Source organism: Anguilla rostrata, chromosome 15 (assembly GCF_018555375.3).
Source record: "Anguilla rostrata isolate EN2019 chromosome 15, ASM1855537v3, whole genome shotgun sequence".
NCBI lineage: Eukaryota > Metazoa > Chordata > Actinopteri > Anguilliformes > Anguillidae > Anguilla > Anguilla rostrata.
The window spans coordinates 11014051-11034557 of record NC_057947.1 but is presented as its reverse complement, the minus strand read 5'-3'; the positions used below and the strand labels follow the sequence as shown (position 1 = coordinate 11034557).

General features: G+C 52.1%; 1 protein-coding gene across 5 annotated transcripts in view; it reads right to left on the bottom strand.

The window, feature by feature from the left end:
- The window catches only part of LOC135240333 (double-stranded RNA-specific editase 1-like), a 147721-nt gene that overhangs the window by 113354 nt on the left and 13860 nt on the right, over positions 1-20507 (bottom strand). The window contains exon 1 of one of the 5 annotated variants that reach the window (XM_064309674.1): positions 725-1643. The exons of the other annotated variants lie outside the window; for them this stretch is intronic. The gene's annotated coding sequence lies outside the window, so the exon portion shown is untranslated. Of the gene's footprint in view, positions 1-724; positions 1644-20507 lie in introns of those variants that run through there. 5 annotated transcript variants of the gene reach the window in all.

Here is a 20507-nt window from a genome sequence, read left to right as displayed (position 1 = left end):
AGGGATGTGAAGAAAAGGCTTAACAGGGGACTGGAGTCCGTCCATCTAATGGCTCTGCAGGTCTGACACACAGGACCCATCTCTCCTCTTAGTGTTGGGTCAGCGCCTCGGCGTCCTCCTTTAAAAAACCCTTTAATGAACACCTCGTCATATATGCCTTCTACACACACACACACACACGCACATATATATATATACATGTATGAAATGGGGGTACTATGTATGAAGTGCTGTAATTTCTACATGTTGAAACCAAAATGTATAAAAACACCCTTTAATAAAAGCTGAGAATGTGCAATTTAGCCACATGTGAATTGTTTGATTATAAAGCTAAAACTGAAGTACAGAGCCAAATCAAGAAAAAATATGTCCCAAAACGTTATCAACTGCGCTGTATACAGGTTAGTTCAGCATAGTACGGTATCGGAGTAATTTACGTTTCATAATTAGCAATACCTCAATTTTCACACACACAGACGTGGATGTGTGCAAAGTATTATGGGACATTCGCACATTTCGCAGGATATTTGTAGATTTACCACTGGATCAGGAAATGTACACATTTCCAGGGAAATATACACATTTCCCATTTTTTCCACATTTACCACAACATAAAAATATAATCTATTATAAACAGACACAATTTATTAAAATAACTCTAACAGAATAATCAGAAAAATAGCTAAAAATCTACAACACATCAGTCGTAACGTTGAGAGCATACCTCTGTGTGAAACGGGCTATGCTGTCTGTCCAGCGCTCAGAATAGGTAGCAGTTTCCCCATAATTCTCTGCTTCAACAAAAACAATCCCTGTCCCAAACGCTCACGAGCAAACTGGTGGAAAAAGCCGTTTTGATTCCAGGAAACGCTCATCGGCTCAAACTGGACATGAGCAGGGTGCCGGCGTGGAGATTTCACACTATCGCCGGAGATTCGCAGACCAAACAGCCAAAACCCACACACACAAAAAGAGAGAGAAAAGATAAAGGCTTTCCAGCGGCCGCAGGATCGCACACGCTAGAATCACAGCTCCGTTGTTCAAACTAACGGTTGAAAGTGATAACAGCTTAAGTATATTTGTCTTCTGCGCGAAACCGATCGTGTCGCTTTTTATTTTTATTGAAGAGATGCAAAGCACGCGCAATAAGACTAACTTAAGCATTTATGCGCTCGGCAATCGATTCCCAGGCAGCGTCTCTCTCGCTTTATTCATTACTGTCGTGTTGCCTTTTTTGGAATTATGGGTTTGTAATCTTCATAAAACTCCATAATGAGTTCCTGCACCCCCGCTATAAACGGTACTGCACTTTCTTCTGCCATTTTTTCTGATCGAACGTTTCGATCGCCGTTCAGTTTACTTGGGCTGTTTAAAGTCCAGGAAAGTGAGCATAACTTCAGAGCCCAAACCTGGCTTTCAGCAGGTGAATTAGCTTCAGCTCTGGAGCCGCAACCTTGCTCTGGCAAACGGAACAGATTACGTAACCCGGCTAATTCAAACTGGGGTTACTGTAGTATAGCCCGGATAGTTTCAGCCAGCTTTGTGAAATATCTCCTAGCTCAGTGCTGCTATCCCCTTTCTGCCAGAAAATTTCCAAAAATAAAAATATTAATTAAAAAAATAAATAACTGGTGGGTCTCTTAATATTGAAAAAAAACCCTGTTTGTGTGTGTGTTCATGCCTGCGTGCATGTTTTTATAAAACATTTTTAACAGCCATTTTAAATGTCACCAAGAGAAAAAATTCTACCTAGCATTCAAATCAAGGTACACAGTACAAACATGAATTAAAATAAATCTAAAAAACTAGCATACGCATGCAGTTTCCAGAAACAGACGGGCAGTCCACACTTGTAGGATTGAATAAGATTAATGTAATGTGACACGACTTTGACCGTGATGTGACCATCTCCAGAAGAATATTATGAATGAATGATTCTGGTGCTGAAGCAGATACTAGGTCACACTGTTCACTAACTACTGGAGATAAATAATGTCAATGATGGACTGAAGCGATCAGACGTGCTTTAAAAAATTGTTTAAAAGAAAATAAACTTGAAATTTAAGATTTGCAACCACTGACCCACCCTGGACACACACACACACCGTACACAGAAGCACACCACACACACACACGGCCTTTGTCAGTGTTAATTTTCTCACAGTTAAATTAGTAGCCTTCGATTATCAGCAGACTGCAGCTGGTTTTCCACATACACAGCCTTACACAACAGAAGAAGAAGAACAGCCTTACACAACAGAAGAACAGCCTTGCACAACAGAAGACGAAGAAGAACAGCCTTACACAACAGAAGAATAAGAACAGCCTTGCACAACCGAAGACGAAGAAGAAAAGCCTCACACAACAGAAGAAGAAGAGCAGCTGCTTTATACAACAGAAGAAGAAGAAGAAGAAGAACAGGCTTACAACAGACAGGCAGCAGGCCTCCCAGGGGACTGCTTGCTCCTGGATGAACATGTAGGCCAGGTTGTTTAGTCACCAGCTCCTCTGACAAAGACTTCCGCATCACCGCAGGTCACAGAGGATGCAGAAAAGTTGCCTTTCATGTGAAAATTACAAAAGGAAGATGATAGAGCCAACGTTTTCTTTTTTCCTGAGGAAATGGAACGACCGACCCCATCGGCCGCTGAAAAGAAAACCACGACGCTGGATTGTGCTACGGCTGCGAGACTGACGCCATGGAGACGGAACCAAACTCCAGCCATCTTAATGAGTCTGACATCACAGACAGAACCAAACTCCAGCCATCTTAATGAATCACAGACAGAACCAAACTCCAGCCATCTTAATGAGTCTGACATCACAGACAGAACCAAACTCCAGCCATCTTAATGAATCACAGACAGAACCAAACTCCAGCCATCTTAATGAGTCTGACATCACGACAGAACAACTCCAGCCATCTTAATGAGTCTGACATCACACAACAGAACCAAACTCCAGCCTCTTAATGAGTCTGACATCACAGACAGAACCAAACTCCAGCCATCTTAATGACATCACAGACAGAACCAAACTCCAGCCATCTTAATGAATCACAGACAGAACCAAACTCCAGCCATCTTAATGAGTCTGACATCACAGACAGAACCAAACTCCAGCCATCTTAATGAGTCTGACATCACACAGACAGAACCAAACTCCAGCCATCTTAATGAGTCTGACATCAGACAGAACCAAACTCCAGCCATCTTAATGAATCACAGACAGAACCAAACTCCAGCCATCTTAATGAGTCTGACATCACACAGACAGAACCAAACTCCAGCCATCTTAATGAATCACAGACAGAACCAAACTCCAGCCATCTTAATGAGTCTGACACCACAGACAGAACCAAACTCCAGCCATCTTAATGAGTCTGACATCACAGACAGAACCAAACTCCAGCCATCTTAATGAGTCTGACATCACAGACAGAACCAAACTCCAGCCATCTTAATGAGTTTGACATCACAGACAGAACCAAACTCCAGCCATCTTAATGAATCACAGACAGAACCAAACTCAGCCATCTTAATGAGTCTGACATCACACAGACAGAACCAAACTCCAGCCATCTTAATGAGTTTGACATCACAGACAGAACCAAACTCCAGCCATCTTAATGAATCACAGACAGAACCAAACTCAGCCATCTTAATGAGTCTGACACCACACAGACAGAACCAAACTCCAGCCATCTTAATGAGTCTGACGCCACAGACAGAACCAAACTCCAGCCATCTTAATGAGTCTGACATCACACAGACAGAACCAAACTCCAGCCATCTTAATGAATCACAGACAGAACCAAACTCCAGCCATCTTAACCAAACTCACGGCCCCCCACCACAGACCACCGGCTCATTCGCACACCCCTGCCGTTTCCTGGGTCCCCCCATCACTGCTTTTAAAAACTCCACGTGGGCTGAACATTTTCCCACTGCTGTGAAAGGACAGCGCTGTTTTGGCAGGTGGGACACTGGAGGCCTGTGACTCATTCAGACGGCTAACGGCTGCTTTAGCACCGCGCTAGGCTGCATTGTGTCTATGAGCTCTGACAGTCTGTCCTGCTGCCCCTTACCCAGGCTTCAACGGGACTCACTCACACCAATGCATTCAATCAGCTCAAATGCATACGAAAGGCACAACGTAAACACCGTATGAAAAAAACCCATCTCCGTTTTAGAAATCGGACCATTTCAACTCGATGAGTGTCACTGTAATTTGAGTAGTCTAAAATATGTTTCCAAGAAAACATCTCCAACAATAGCCTACTTAACTTACAACAAATTACATACAAACTACAGAGGAGAGGTTCTTCTTTGTCATCAAGCGGTTCTGGTACACCTGTATTGACGTGTAATTAGTGTCTCTGTTAAATGAAACAGGGATATCTTTATGTGGAAGATCTGTTGTCTTGCACACCTAACCTGCTCTCCATGTCTTCCTGGGTCACCTTCCATGGTCATTTATAAGTTCACACTTCACACTGGCCTAAAACAGACTAAACCACCTATCACCACATTTAAAGAGTCTAAGTTAAGAGTCTACTGCAAGTGGACGTTTGCCATCATCTCTGTTGATCAGACATGCCCAGTATCGAGCGACATTTGCGTACCAAGCAGTCATTTTCGCAGTGAAATTTGAGTAGATGACACAGCTTAAACACGGTACGCCTGACTCAGGCAATGCGCCGGGCCTCCATTTCACCTGCCAGCGCCGTCGCGAGCTTTCCACCCACCCTCCCCCCCGCAGGTGCTTTCCAGTCCCGCCCAGTTCCTTCCGGCGCTTTCCATGGTTTAACGGGCCCTCTGGACGAACGACAGCCTTCCCCCCCCCCCCCCCCACAACACGCTTTAGCACATTTATAATGAAAAACTCCACCCCCGCGCCACTGCTATCGAGCATTCGCACCAGTAAAAACGCGGTCCTATCGAGCACGGTCCCTTTTTAAACGAAGACCAGTCCGGAGAGTCCTGCGCAGGCTTAATTAAATTCATTTTAAAGTAAACATCGTCCACGGCAGAGGAGTTCGCCTGCGCCTCGCTCCGTCGCTGACTCATATCTTAAACGCGCGGAAACGCACGGCGGCGGGCTTTTCTAATTGGCCGAGCGTTTTATGAGCGGTAAGAGCGGCGGGAGTTCTGAGCACGCTCACTCATCAGCGAGCGGCTTTTAAACATGGGCCTCTAGTTTTTAAACATGGCCCTCTAGTTTTTAAACGTGGCCCTCTAGTTTTTAAACGTGGCCCTCTAGTTTTTAAACGTGGCCCTCTAGTTTTTAAACGTGGCCCTCTAGTTTTTAAACGTGGCCCTCTAGTTTTTAAACGTGGCCCTCTAGTTTTTAAACGTGGCCCTCTAGTTTTTAAACGTGGCCCTCTAGTTTTTAAACGTGGCCCTCTAGTTTTTAAACATGGCCCTCTAGTTTTTAAACATGGCCCCATGGCCATTTTCTGTTTGCACACTTAGCTGAGCCTCACGGCCCGAGCTCCCCCTTGGGGGGGGGGGGGGGCAAGGAGGGGGTCAGACGGGGTGACTGGTGATTTGCTGAGGTTCACCGCCGCGAAACAGGAACCGCGGCCAGGCCGGCCAATCGCAGGAGGGTGGCGAGCCTGCCGAACGGGGGCCTCAACCATCTCCAAGGAAACATGGCAGAGGGAGCAACCCAGCCCCCCAATACCTGTGGACTTCCAGACGATCGGTTTATGTGGCATGCTGAGGTCTCCCACATCCGCTCTCCAAACGCACCCCACTTACTAAACCAGACCGGAAATCATCTAGAAAACACCAAAATCTTTAAAGCATAACAATACTCATTTCATTGCAAAAGGGAAGGCTCCATTTTTCATGGTTTAGCTCAGCATTTGTAAGAAAAACAGTAAGTCGTGCAAAGCGAGGGGATTTAGGGAAGTTCTTCTGAAAGGGTTGGGGAGTGCATAACAGAGACTTGTTTGTTCTAGCCCAACGGGACAGCTCAAAGTTATTTTTCCGGTTTGAAATTTATAGCCAGTTTTGAGACGTTTTTTTACGTGACCCAAATCTCCACTGACACGTCACACAACGTCACGGTTACGACGGCAGCAAAACGGGCAAAACAAATAGACCTCGATAGAAACACGCTCTCCGGCCCGGACGATGGGGAAACGGTCTCAAGGAAGCTTGTTTAACTCGCACTAGATTTGATCTCCCTCTCGTTCTGAAGACCGATGGGACGGAACTGATCGCATTCTCCCCCCCCCCCCACGGGTCCGATCGGATGACCCACCCGGCCCGGGCCCGGCCGAGGCCCGAGGCCACGGGGTCAGGAGAAGGCGTCCCGGGGCGTTTCGAGACGTCGCCCCACATCACGGAGGCAGCGCGCGAGAGGAACGTTCAGCCGCGGGAGCTCGTTACGAGCCGAAGGACGAATGAACGGCGGGTTTACTCCGAACAAACGCAGCAGGAGAGAAAAAAAGCTTTCATTTCAGCGTCCTGTCTTACGGACAGCCCTCGCAGGGGAGCGTGCTTCAGAACCGCCCCCCCCCCCCCCCGGAACGGCTGGCAGGCCGCGGGCACCGGAGCGCTGAGGCGCCGCCTCCTCCCACGAGCCGAGAGCGCTAACAGGAGCCGAGCGTCCGAAACGAAGGAGAAGCGAGCAGCGTTTTGGCGGGAAATTCCACCACCGAGCAGAGGGGGAGGGAAGAGGCTCGCGGGCCTTCGGTAAGCAGCAGGGAGGGGGGGTCCGGGCCAAAGAGCCGCCGGCAGGCCTGCAGGGCAGCGGCGCTTCTAAGGCGTAAAGCGAACGCGGCTGATCCGGTTTCAGCGGCCACACTTTCGGCCGGTCCTTTCGAACTGGGACTCGGGTGGGGCCGGGGGCGTGCGCACGGTCAGGGGAGGGTTCGGTCTCGCCGAGCGACTCGCCCCGACCCCGCGGGTCAGAACCGCCGTGCTGCCCGAGCGGCGGTACTCCTCAGCGAGCCGGGCTCTCTCCTGGGCCTGAGCTGGAGGACTAGCCTCCCGCGCTAGCACGACCCTAACCCCAACACTAACCCCAACCCTAACCCTAACCCTAGCCCCAACCCCAACCCCAACCCTAACCCTAACCCTAGCCTCCCGTCTCCCGCGTTAGCACGACGGTCAGCAGCTCAGCGCCAGGGCGCAAACAAAACAAACAAATAAAAACACAAACACGTGACACAGATAAACAGGAAAGAAGAGCTCGGGTACATGAAAGACTTTCCACAGCGTGACAAAAGACAGAATAAGACGTGAGGCTGCAGGTGAGGCAGTGTGTGGGGCTGCAGGTGAGGCAGTGTGCGGGGCTGCAGGTGAGGCAGTGTGCAGGGCTGCAGGTGAGGCTGTGTGCGGGGCTGCAGGTGAGGCAGTGTGTGGGGCTGCAGGTGAGGCAGTGTGTGAGGCTGCAGGTGAGGCAGTGTGCGGGGCTGCAGGTGAGGCAGTGTGTGAGGGCTGCAGGTGAGGCAGTGTGCGGGGCTGCAGGTGAGGCAGTGGTGGGGCTAGCAGTGAGGCAGTGCGTGAGGCTGCAGGTAGGCAGTGTGTGGGGCTGCAGGTGAGTCAGTGTGTGGGGCTGCAGGTGAGGCAGTGTGTGGGGCTGCAGGTGAGGCAGTGTGCGGGGCTGCAGGTGAGGCTGTGTGTGAGGCTGCAGGTGAGGCAGTGTGTGGGGCTGCAGGTGAGGCAGTGTGTGGGGCTGTAGGTGAGGCAGTGTGTGAGGGGCTGCAGGTGAGGCAGTGTGCGGGGCTGCAGGTCAGGCAGTGTGTGGGGCTGCAGGTGAGGCAGTGCGTGAGGCTGCAGGTCAGGCAGTGTGTGGGGCTGCAGGTGAGTCAGTGTGTGGGGCTGCAGGTGAGGCAGTGTGTGGGGCTGCAGGTGAGGCAGTGCGTGGGGCTGCAGGCGAGGCAGTGTGTGGGGCTGCAGGTCAGGCAGTGTGCGGGACCACACATTCAGCCTCACCCCCTTCCTGAGGGAAATGTAAATGAGCGCAGAGCCAGGCAGCCCGTGTCACCGGCGCACTCTCTCCCTGCGACGTGTCCGTGGTTATTTATGAGCCCCAGTCTCAGAGACGCCGCGCGGCTCGCCTCCCAGCGGCTCATCCGCCGGAGAGAATAAACCCCGCTCCCGTTACCGCAGCGACAGGACCGCCCGTCGCGGACCCGAAGGCGCTGGAGGAGGAAACGCCCGTCCCCGCTGGAGGAGGAAACGCCGTCGGGCGCGTCGTAAATCCCGCCTATCTCCGACAGCCGTGTCAGCGGCGGCGTGCCAATGTCACCTCCCATGATGCTTAGCGTGGGTATCATCTCCCAGCCCATTACCGGCAATGACCTTTCTCCCACAAACACGCCACAGACAGGTCATCCTCCACCACTGTGTGCCTGTGTGTGTGTATGCGTGTGTGTGTTTGTGTGTGTGTGTGTGTGTCCCTTGAGAAATAATTGATTTTCAAGTCATGAATGGGTCATTTCGGCCATCTGATGGTGAACTGCGGGATTGGTATTCTCCTAGTGACAGTGGAAAACATGGTCCTCACAGTGCAGGCACTTTATCATGGTCCTCACACATTGGTAAATATGTGTATGCGTGTGTGTGTGTGTGTGTGTGTATGCGTGAGTGTGAGTGTGTGTGTGTGCGCGCGTGTGTGTACACGGAGTAATTGACTGATCTGAGATCAGTAAGATAAGCGCAGGCTGAAGTGAGCACACAGAGAGAGAAGCTGCCCTCCTGACAGCCTGACGTCCTGAGAGAGACCGTCAGAGAGCCTGACGTCCTGAGAGAGACCGTCAGACAGCCTGACGTCCTGAGAGAGACCGTCAGAGAGCCTGACGTCCTGAGAGAGACCGTCAGAGAGCCTGACGTCCTGAGAGAGACCGTCAGACGGCCTGACGTCCTGAGAGAGACCGTCAGACGGCCTGACGTCCTGAGAGAGACCGTCAGAGAGCCTGACGTCCTGAGAGAGACCGTCAGAGAGCCTGACGTCCTGAGAGAGACCGTCAGAGAGCCGGACGTCCTGAGAGAGACCGTCAGAGAGCCTGACGTCCAGAGAGAGACCGTCAGAGAGCCTGACGTCCTGAGAGAGACCGTCAGAGAGCCTGACGTCCTGAGAGAGACCGCCAGACAGCCTGACATCCTGAGAGAGACCGTCAGAGAGCCTGACGGATTCAGCAGCTCTCCGCGCCCCTCACACTCAGGGCTGAACACAGGAGAGAACTAACCCTGCTGCACGCTCAGGAACCACCACAAGAACCGCTCTGCACACTTTCAAACGGGCGAGGGGGGGGGGGGGTTTCCCTCTCTCCTCCACTTCCTGGAGATAACGTTACAGTAATCCAGGCTTTGTTAATTGTACTTTAACTTTTAATTAAAGCTATTTCTGGACGGAGGAATGCCGGTCCCGGGTGGGGAGGAGTGTGCGTGGCGGGGATATGGGGGGGGGGGTACTACACGCCTGTGGGCTGTCTGGGGGGGGGGGGGGGGTACCACACGCCCGTGGGCTGTCTGGCGGGGGGAGGGGGGGGGGTACCACACGCGCAGCCCTACACACGGAGGGACAGCGGGGTCTCTACGGGAACTCTACCTCTCACCGGTGACCCAGCCCACCCGAGTTTCCACGGAAACGCAGAGCGTAAACCGAAGGAGGAATTAACGCCTCTCCAGCCGCGGCGGTTTCACCCGTCCCCCGAGCGCGCACCCTGCGCCGCAGCCTAGCGAGGTCACTGACGCTACACGCGCCACCCGCGTGCGGGAACAGCCCGGTGACACCCGAGGCGCTGATGCGAACGCGTCCGGGCGGACCTGCACGGGGGGGCGTTATCTGTGAAAGACCAGAAACGCCATCGATTGGAAGGTCGGGGTCGACAGCGGGACACAAACACACACACACACACACAGCAGGTGTGTGTTCATTCGGGCAGATAAGAGATCGATCTCATGTGTGTTTTACGCCTCATGAAGGTCTTTGCCACCGAAACGTTGTGCTGTTCACTCAATATATTCCTGGGAGCTTTTCATTTCTGTGTTTGGATAACTTTTCCTTTTTAAAAAAAAAAAAAATCCTGCACTGAACCCAACTAGGGCTGGATGTGCACACTAGTATCTTTGCTCAGTATACACTCCTGGAGCTCACAGTAAACGATCCCCGTGTCTGAGCCAAACGGGGGGATCGGGTCGGGAAGGCAGGAGGAGGTCATGAAACCTGCCTCGGTAACCACGCCAACCCCCGCGGAACTTAATTTAGAGCGCCTTAAAGGGCACTTTAAACCAACATGGGAAATCGTGAAAGAGATGACATCGAAGCTCGGCGTAGGCCGATATTTGCCTGGCGAGTGGCATCTCAGTGTTTACTGATACGGGGCTCGAGGGTTTCAACCGGGAGGCAGTGGGGGACAGTGTGATCTCTCAGCCAATCACGAGCTGAGAGTGGGGTGAGACACAGGCCCTGGGGTGAGACACAGGCCCTGGGGTGAGACCGAGCGGTGCGGTCTACAGGGAGGCCGAACGCACACGTCGGCCGATACAAAATCCACCCGCGCTGCCAGGGGTTCGACTCCCCGCCATGGAATTTTCCACACTGTGACCCCAGTGTGATCCACACGAGGAGAGCAGACGGTGCGCTCTGCTTTTTAGGAGGAAAAGCGGGGCGTCCCGCTGTGGCCGTGAGCGAGGGAGTGCCAGCGAAAGGAGCGCCATGGCGATAGGGGTCACGGGCGAAGGACAGAACCCCCAGAATTGGCAAGGCGAAGCGACAGAAAACGCTTTGGGACGCCACAGGAAACAAGTCCGCGCTCGTGGCTCCTGGCCACCTGTCAACCCCCCCCCCCCCCCAAGGTCTTGCCCCCTGGGGTCTCGGCGACGCCCGTTGACAGCCTCGGCGGACCGAACACCCTGCCCGCCCCGGCCCTCAGACGCAGCCGGTCTTCCCGGCCCGGATCGCGCCGCGGCGACTGTCATCAAGATAAAAGAGCTTTCTATTTTTAACTGCGAGCGCTCCGCAGCTCGGTCCCCCCTGCGGAACAGAGCGGCTCCCGCTCCCCGAACTGAATGTCAAGCGGGGCGGCGCCGCCGAGCCCGGCCCCGCCCGCGCGCCCTCAAGCACGCCTCCTGCTCTCCATTTTAATGCGAACCGCCTCCTCGCCCGCGGAACGCCAACAGGAAACGCGCTCTTCGCGACGTCGAGAAAACTGAAATTTCTGTCGGCCTGTTCTCCGAGACGCGCCAGACTGCTGCGCGCAGTCTCTGTACGTAACGGCTGTTTCCCCAAAACGGATCCATTTAGCTCGAAAGCGCCGTTAGCGCCGCGCTACAGCTTCCGCTCCGAGAACAAAATGGCCCCTCCCAGGGATACGCTCATTAAGTTTCCCTCACAGAAAATGAAGAGCGCTTTTATTTACTTTTCCTTTGTTCAGCAGAAATACAGAAAAATCTTTTTCAACAAACACAACCCCCCCCCCCCCACCAGGAGGGAACATCTGTGCAGCAGTGCATTATGGGATATTCAGGTCTGTAGCTGTAGATATTCTCAGCCTCCACCTTCACACCCCAACCCCCACCTTCACACCCCAGCCCCCGCCTTCACACCCAAACCACCACCTTCACACCTCAGCCCCACCTTCACACCCAAACCACCACCTCACACCCCAGCCCCACCTTCACACCCAAACCACCACCTTCACACCTCAGCCTCCACCTTCACACCCCAACCACCACCTTCACACCCAAACCTCCACCATTACACCTCAGCCTCCACCTTCACACCCAAACCACCACCTTCACACCTCAGCCTCCACCTTCACACCCAAACTTCCACCATCACACCTCAGCTTCCACCTTCACACCCCAACCTCCACCTTCACACCTCAGCCTCCACCTTCACACCCAAACCTCCACCTTCACACCTCAGCTTCCACCTTCACACCCAAACCACCACCTTCACACCTCAGCCTCCACCTTCACACCCCAACCTCCACCTTCACACCCAAACCTCCACCATCACACCTCAGCTTCCACCTTCACACCCAAACCACCACCTTCACACCTCAGCCTCCACCTTCACACCCCAACCTCCACCTTCACACCTCAGCCTCCACCTTCACACACCACCTCCACACCTTCACACCTCAGCCTCCACCTTCACACCCCAACCTCCACCTTCACACCTCAGCCTCCACCTTCACACCTCAGCCTCCACACTTCACACCTCAGCCTCCACCTTCACACCCCAACCACCACCTTCACACCTCAGCCTCCACCTTCACACATCAGCCTCCACACCTTCACACCTCAGCCTCCTCCTCCCCACTTCTCTGCAAGCTCCTGCATCAGTGGAACTGAGAGGGAGAGCAGAGCAGTGCAGAGAGAGCCGTGTGCTAAAGCAACTGTGCGCTAACGGTGGCTGTGTGCTAACGTGCTAACGTGCCCACGCCCTCCAGCGGGGCCCTTTAAGCGACCCTGGCCTGCACAAACCAGCGGAGTGACATCATCCCCCGCACACGGGCGCTCGCTGGCAGGGTAATAAATGCAGGTAGCCGGGGAGACTCCCCAAAGTCACCGGGACAGAACCGCTCAGACTGGCCCCTGCCCGCGGCGGGACAGGCGTCTCCGCTTGTACAGAGCGCCCCGCAGAGAGCCTCTCCACCCCTCTCGGCTGCGCCGGGGCAGCGAGCCGTAAAAACGCGGCCTCCTGATCGGGGCCGCCGCCGAAGGACGGCAACGTTAGCCGCGCGGCTCAACATGGCCGCTAACGCACCCGGGCGGCCGGGACTCCACCCATAAATCAGCCGGAGAAACAAACGCCTCTGCAGAGAACCGTCCCGCTGAAACCATTCCCATGAAGCAACATCACTCACCGCTTCTCAAGAACCAACCGAGCGCTGTTCTAGAAACTTCCCTGGCATCCCTGGGCTGTGAAAGCAATGCAATCCTGTGTTTCCATCTTCTGCAGAGTAAGCCTGTATGCGCAGTCGCAGCCGATCCACGACTGTACTGCGGTCACTGCGAACACGAGCGAAGGACGGGCCGCGACCGACAAAGGACCCGCTCATCCCAGAATAAACCGCAGGGAGTTTACGGGACCGGGGATCTGGACTGGCAGTCCTGCCAGACCGCCATGTGGCCACACAAAACCCTTAGAGTCCTAATCCGGGTTAATCCCAGTTCACACGTCGGTCGCTACGCGTGCGACCCCGCTTCCCGCTAAAGAACGCGCGCCGCGCGCCGCGAGGCCGTGATGTCACCGCTTCGCCAGGGCCGTCGGGTCCGACGCCAACGGAACACGGCTCCCGTCTCCGCTTATTACAACGACCCAGAAAAAATGCCAGATTATTGCTTTAACAAATTTTGTTTGTTTAGTTTGCAAAATGACGAACTGACGCTCCCCTCTGGTGCTCTGCCGAATACATTTTCAACTGAAATGATCATTAAAAAATATTGATATTTATCAGTAGTTTCATCCTGATTTACCGATCCCTCTAAAGTTTTTATCACCCCAGCTGCACAGTGCACCGTCATTAAAATAAGATCTAATTCTACCTAAGCGCATAATAGCTCAGAGACCTGGGCTCATTAAGGGAGAGAGAGGGAGAGAGAGGAGAGAGAGAGGGAGAAGTAGAGACACAGAGAGAGAGAGAGAGAGCGAGAGAGAGGGGGAGAGAGAGTGAGAGGGGAGTGAGAAGGAGAAGGAGGAGGAGGAGAGAGAAGAGAGAGAGAGGAGAGAGAGAGAGAGAGAGAGGAGGGAGAGAGGAAGGGAAGAGAGAGGAGGGAGAGAGAGGGAGAGAGAGGGAGGGAGAAAGTGAGAGAGGGAGAGAGAGAGAGAGAGAGAGAGAGAGGGAGAGAGAGGGAGGGAAAGTGAGAGAGAGAGAGAGAGAGAGAGAGAGAGAGAGAGAGAGAGAGAGGGAGAGAGAGGGAGGGAGAAAGTGAGAGAGGGAGAGAGAGGGAGAGAGAAAGTGAAAGAGGGAGAGAGAGAGAGAGAGAGAGGACGCAGGCTGGCCCGGCCAGTTCGAGTTCCCCCAAGCCCCCATCGCCCACACAGGGCGCTCAGCGCTAACGGTTACCGGCCAGTTTTAAGAATGAGTTATCACGCGGCTCACAACCAGACTGCTTTCATATGGTCACATGGGCAGCGAGGCGCTAAGGCCTCGTATTAACTAATCGCCTAATTAGGCTGCACCGTTTCCCTCAGAACAAAAGCAAACTGCCGTCAATGGGTGCGTACGCTTCGCGGCAACAAAAATAAATAGACAAATAAGCGAAACGCTTCCGCGAAACACTTTAAATTTTAAAGTTCCCTCTAATAGACCCACACGAAACTAAGGATAGCGCGTTAGCGAAGGAGAGATCGGGGCGAGGTGTGAGAACCGAACGCGCGAGCGCGGCGGCGTACCGGCTCCTAATTTAGCCTGCGCTCGCGCCGCCGCCGGGCTCATGCGAAAACTCAAACGCAGGGCGTTCTGCTTTTAAAGGGAGCGCGCCCCGTTCAGCTAAACGAGACTCCGAACACAGCCAGGGAGACGGCAGGTCCTTTAAGGACATGGAACGTAACGGCAATACATGCGGACGTTTTAATTTCAGATTTTATCACGTATTTCGCATTGCTGTATTTTTCAAAGCACGCGCGCACACAGCAGTATTTCATTGCAATCAGATCTGTTATACGCGTATACCTTGTGAAATGTTGCAATGTCTTCTTTATTCAGCATACAGCGTTATATTGTACATTCTTAAGGGGCAGCAGCACACGAAGACGCGGCCGACACCGAACAGCAGGAGGCTGCTGGGAAACGCAACAGACCGAGCCCACAGACACGTACAGCTGCCCGAGCAGAATCGCTCATAACACAACGCAGCGATGATGTCATTAAAGCCAGCGCTGGCAGCATTGCATATTGCACACCGACAGCTTGCGGCGATGCGGCAGGCGTCTACTGCACGTGCTCCGTTTGGCTGTGGCTGCACCCAGTGAGAAAACAGGGAGAAATCGTTCCCAAGCTACTCCTGGATATTAATAAATGCCCCATGTACCAAACAAAAGCGCTGGGATCAATTCCACTTCAATTCGGTCAACTGAGGAAATGAACTGGAATGTAATCACTGAAGTGAAAAGTACCCACAATGCTCTGTGAAGTTTTCCCCTGATCTGAAGCAGAGTTGAGCCTGAGCCCTGCACTGACACACTAGCAGATGTGCTAAAGGTGAATGGGACACTGCATTGACGCACTAGCAGATGTGCTAAAGGTGAATGGGACACTGCATTGACGCACTAACAGATGTGCTAAAGGTGAATGGGACACTGCATTGACGCACTAACAGATGTGCTAAAGGTGAATGGGACACTCTGCATTGACGCACTAACAGATGTGCTAAAGGTGAATGGGACACTGCATTGATGCACTAACAGATGTGCTAAAGGTGAATGGGACACTGCATTGACGCACTAACAGATGTGCTAAAGGTGAATGGGACACTCGGCATTGACGCACTAACAGATGTGTTAAAGGTGAATGGGACACTGCATTGACGCACTAACAGATGTGCTAATGGGACACTCTGCATTGACGCACTAACAGATGTGCTAATGGGACACTCTGCATTGACGCACTAACAGATGTGCTAAAGGTGAATGGGACACTCTGCATTGACGCACTAACAGACGTGCTAAAGGTGAATGGGACACTGCATTGACGCACTAACAGATGTGCTAATGGGACACTCTGCATTGACGCACTAACAGATGTGCTAAAGGTGAATGGGACACTCTGCATTGACGCACTAACAGATGTGCTAATGGGACACTGCATTGACGCACTAACAGATGTGCTAAAGGTGAATGGGACACTCTGCATTGACGCACTAACAGATGTGCTAAAGGTGAATGGGACACTGCATTGACGCACTAACAGATGTGCTAAAGGTGAATGGGACACTCGCATTGACGCACTAACAGATGTGCTAATGGGACACTCTGCATTGACGCACTAACAGACGTGCTAAAGGTGAATGCGACACTCTGCATTGACGCACTAACAGATGTGCTAAAGGTGAATGGGGCACTCTGCATTGACGCACTAACAGATGTGCTAAAGGTGAATGGGACACTGCATTGACGCACTAACAGATGTGCTAAAGGTGAATGGGACACTGCATTGACGCACTAACAGATGTGCTAATGGCACACTGCATTGACGCACTAACAGATGTGCTAAAGGTGAATGGGACACTGCATTGACGCACTAACAGATGTGCTAAAGGTGAATGGGACACTCTGCATTGACGCACTAACAGACGTGCTAAAGGTGAATGGGACACTCAGCATTGACGCACTAACAGATGTGCTAAAGGTGAATGGGACACTCTGCATTGACGCACTAACAGATGTGCTAAAGGTGAATGGGACACTCTGCATTGACGCACTAACAGACATGCTAAAGGTGAATGGGACACTCTGCATTGACGCACTAACAGATGTGCTAAAGGTGAATGGGACACTCTGCATTGACGCACTACCAGATGTGCTAATGGGACACTGCATTGACGCACTAACAGACGTGCTAAAGGTGAATGGGACACTCTGCATTGACGCACTAACAGATGTGCTAAAGGTGAATGGGACACTGCATTGACGCACTAACAGATGTGCTAAAGGTGAATGGGACACTCTGCATTGACGCACTAACAGATGTGCTAAAGGTGAATGGGACACTCTGCATTGACGCACTAACAGATGTGCTAAAGGTGAATGGGACACTGCATTGACGCACTAACAGATGTGCTAAAGGTGAATGGGACACTCTGCATTGACGCACTAACAGATGTGCTAATGGGACACTGCATTGACGCACTAACAGACGTGCTAAAGGTGAATGGGACACTGCATTGACGCACTAGCAGATGTGCTAAAGGTGAATGGGACACTGCATTGACGCACTAACAGACGTGCTAAAGGTGAATGGGACACTCGGCATTGACGCACTAACAGGTGTGCTGAAGGTGAATGGGGCCCTTGTCTTTCCTGTGCCTTCTGCAGATAAATGTATAAAATACCCATCCTCATTAGGGCTGCAGGTTACCAGCTCAAAGGACGTCCTGCGTGACAGAGCCAGACAGCGGACAGCTCCGTTTTACAGAAGCTCGGTAAGACATGCACATTCGGAACTTTCCGGATTATTAGCCTACATAAATGATGGCTGCAGCTGCACTGCTTTAGCCACACAAGCACACTGCCACAGAGGTAACAGAAACGCGGTCACACTCGGCACACGTAATATTTCAAATCCGTCACTGCACAACTAAAGAGAAAAGCATTGTGATGGACCAAAAAATAAATAAATAAAATAATAAAGCGCTGATGTCATCACAATGCAACAAATGACTGCGTTGACCTTGCTAAAAATAATAAGCAATGTCCCCTGGTACGCTTAAATTATCTTTTCCTTTAGCAGTTCACTTACCCTCCGTAAATTAAACTAGCCTGAATAAATCCTATTTCCTCATAATGTAACGACCTCAACAATAACAAGTCAGACCGCAAAATCTCGTTACACACAGTCGACCTTCATCCCACGTAAACCTCAACAGAGAACAGCTCATCTGAAAACGTGATGTAGAATAACCGTACATTCAAAAGCTACATACACACAGCCTGATCTAAAACGAATCGGCAGGTGTCATGAGCAACTGTTAGCAGAACAACAAGGTGCTCAAATCGTCTTCAAGTGCATTTTGGTTCACATTAAACCAAAGCAGGCTGTGCTGCCGGGCATAAGGAGACAGTGTGCTCATTTTTTTATCAGCTGCGTAGAACCACATTTCATTAAAGTATCACCTGCTCACCGGCAGTGGCGAATGGAAATGGTTCACTTCAAACGCCAAATGGCTTTAATGTGAAATTGGATGAGCCATTCACATCTGAGGAATTAATCAGGTGAACGTCCTTTCCAGGACGCTAGCGTCGGCAACAGTTGCTAAACAGCCCGCTTTTAAAAGCCGGGTGCTGGTCTATTTCGAGGCGAATGTTTCAGGGTTTAAATTACCTCAGTCACGCAAAGATGTTGAACAAACCATTTCTTATGGTATGCATTTCCTTTAATCAATTGTAACACAGAATATGAGAACAAGTGAGGAACATGGAAAAGGACTGCACGTTGAATGTTTACTGCATGCTCGCATGGAAACGGACTGCACGCTGCATATTTTACTGCATGCTCGCATGGAAACTGACTGCACGCTGCATGTTTTACTGCATGCTTGCATGGAAACGGACTGCACGCTGCATGTTTTACTGCATGCTCGCATGGAAACGGACTGCACGCTGCATGTTTACTGCATGCTTGCATGGAAACGGACTGCACGCTGCATGTTTTACTGCATGCTCGCATGGAAACGGACTGCACGCTGCATGTTTTACTGCATGCTCGCATGGAAACGGACTGCACGCTGCATGTTTTACTGCATGCTCGCATGGAAACGGACTGCACGCTGCATGTTTTACTGCATGCTCGCATGGAAACGGACTGCACGCTGCATGCTCGCATGGAAACGGACTGCACGCTGCATGTTAACTGCATGCTTGCAGGGAAACGGACTGCATGCTGCATGTTTTACTGCATGCTCGCATGGAAACGGACTGCACGCTGCATGTTTTACTGCATGCTCGCATGGAAACGGACTGCACGCTGCATGTTTTACTGCATGCTCGCATGGAAACAGACTGCACAGAGCATGCTGACTGCACGCTGCATGTTAACTGCACGCTCTGGCACACATGAAAGGAGTGCTAAGAACAGCGCAAAAGCTCAGCTCGCAGGGGAAGAGCTGCTTTAAAATGGAGATCAAGTGGAAATGTTCCCACTTGCCGAACAATTCCACATCAACCATCACACAATGGCTGTTTTCTAGTCTGTACGTTTTTTTTCTCTGATATTTAAAAATTCCTGATAGACCTTATTAGAGCTTGTCATTGATATGGCTGGAAAATGCTATTTCTCAGGCAGCAGTAAGACAGACAGACAGACAGACAGACATATGACTCCCTGGCTGTGCAGGTGGGCGAGCAAGCTCCTCTCATAACCACGGGAAAGGGGACACCCCTTTGTGACAGTGTTTGGCGAATGAGAGACGTCCTCCTGTTACTACTGTGTATAAGACATCATGGGGGGAAGAAAATTGGTTTTTGATTGGTTCGAGCGAGTCACCGTGTCTTGACAGCTGGGTGCAGCAGCCCCCGGTTACGAGGTTCACGAAGCCTCGCGCTCCCACAAACGAACCCCATCCGAAGCCTTCCCCTTCGAGCTCCACGGGAACGCAAAAGCAACCCGATACCCATCCCCCGGGAGCAGCCCGGCTTCCATTAGCAGACCCAGCCACGGACGGACAGGAGAACCTGAGAAGGCGGGCTTTTCATTTCCCATTATTTCCAACAAAGATGGGCCTCGAATAACCAGCGTGCCGCAGACAATGAGCTCCTCAGCAGGATAACAGAGGCGATAATGGAAATTGACGACACTAAAATGCCCTGGTAGTGAGACACAAAGAGTCAAAGTTCAATCGACTCAATGAGGAGTCTCATTTCCACACGTGAAAATACACTTTCATCCTGAAAACCATTTTAAAACCCCACAAAACGCAGACGAGCACATCCGTTCATTTTTCTGGCGAGTTCTCTGGTGAAGACAGAGGACCCGTCACTGTGTGCATTAGGCCCCCGGGCAGCCATAGATCTGAAGGAATAAATCTTGACCCTCAAAACAGGGCACCGCGGCTGTGAACGAATCAGAGCACTTTCACATTCGCTAAAGGAGCCCAACCAGCCGGTTCCAGCACCCTTTCCCATTTCGGGGGGGGGGTGGTTGGGGGCGGGGGGGTGGCAGAGTTGTTCCATTGGGAGTTTGCCCCACCCCCCCTCTGAACAGATGGCCAGCTTCACCCTTCATCCCCCGACCGTGCAGCGAATAAGCCGTACCCCGGTCAGGCCCCCACCCGAATCGCTCGCGACGGCCTCGCCCCGCCCCCGCCCCCACCCCCCGCCCCCGTCCCCCTTTCCGCCGAGACTCACCGCGCCGGAATGAGGAGAGCTGACGGATGCAGCGGAGCGTGCCGCGACGCCCGGCGAAGCTCGCAGGAAGGGCCGCGCTGGAGCAGAGAGCCGCTCGTTTAATTCAATCAGAGTGACGCGCATTAATCCACATTACCCAAAAAACACAGCAAGGGAGGGGGAGACAACCGCCCCTGCAGAGGAACGCAGCCAATTCACCAGGAAACAAAACAGCTCACTGACCAGGGAATAAAACCAGCTCACTGACCAGAGAATAAAACCAGCTCACTGAGCAGCTCACTGACCAGGGAATAAAACCAGCTCACTGACCAGAGAATAAAACCAGCTCACTGAGCAGCTCACTGACCAGGGAATAAAACCAGCTCACTGACCAGGGAATAAAACTAGCTCACTGACCAGGGAATAAAACCAGCTCACTGAGCAGCTCACTGACCAGGGAATAAAACCAGCTCACTGACCAGGGAATAAAACCA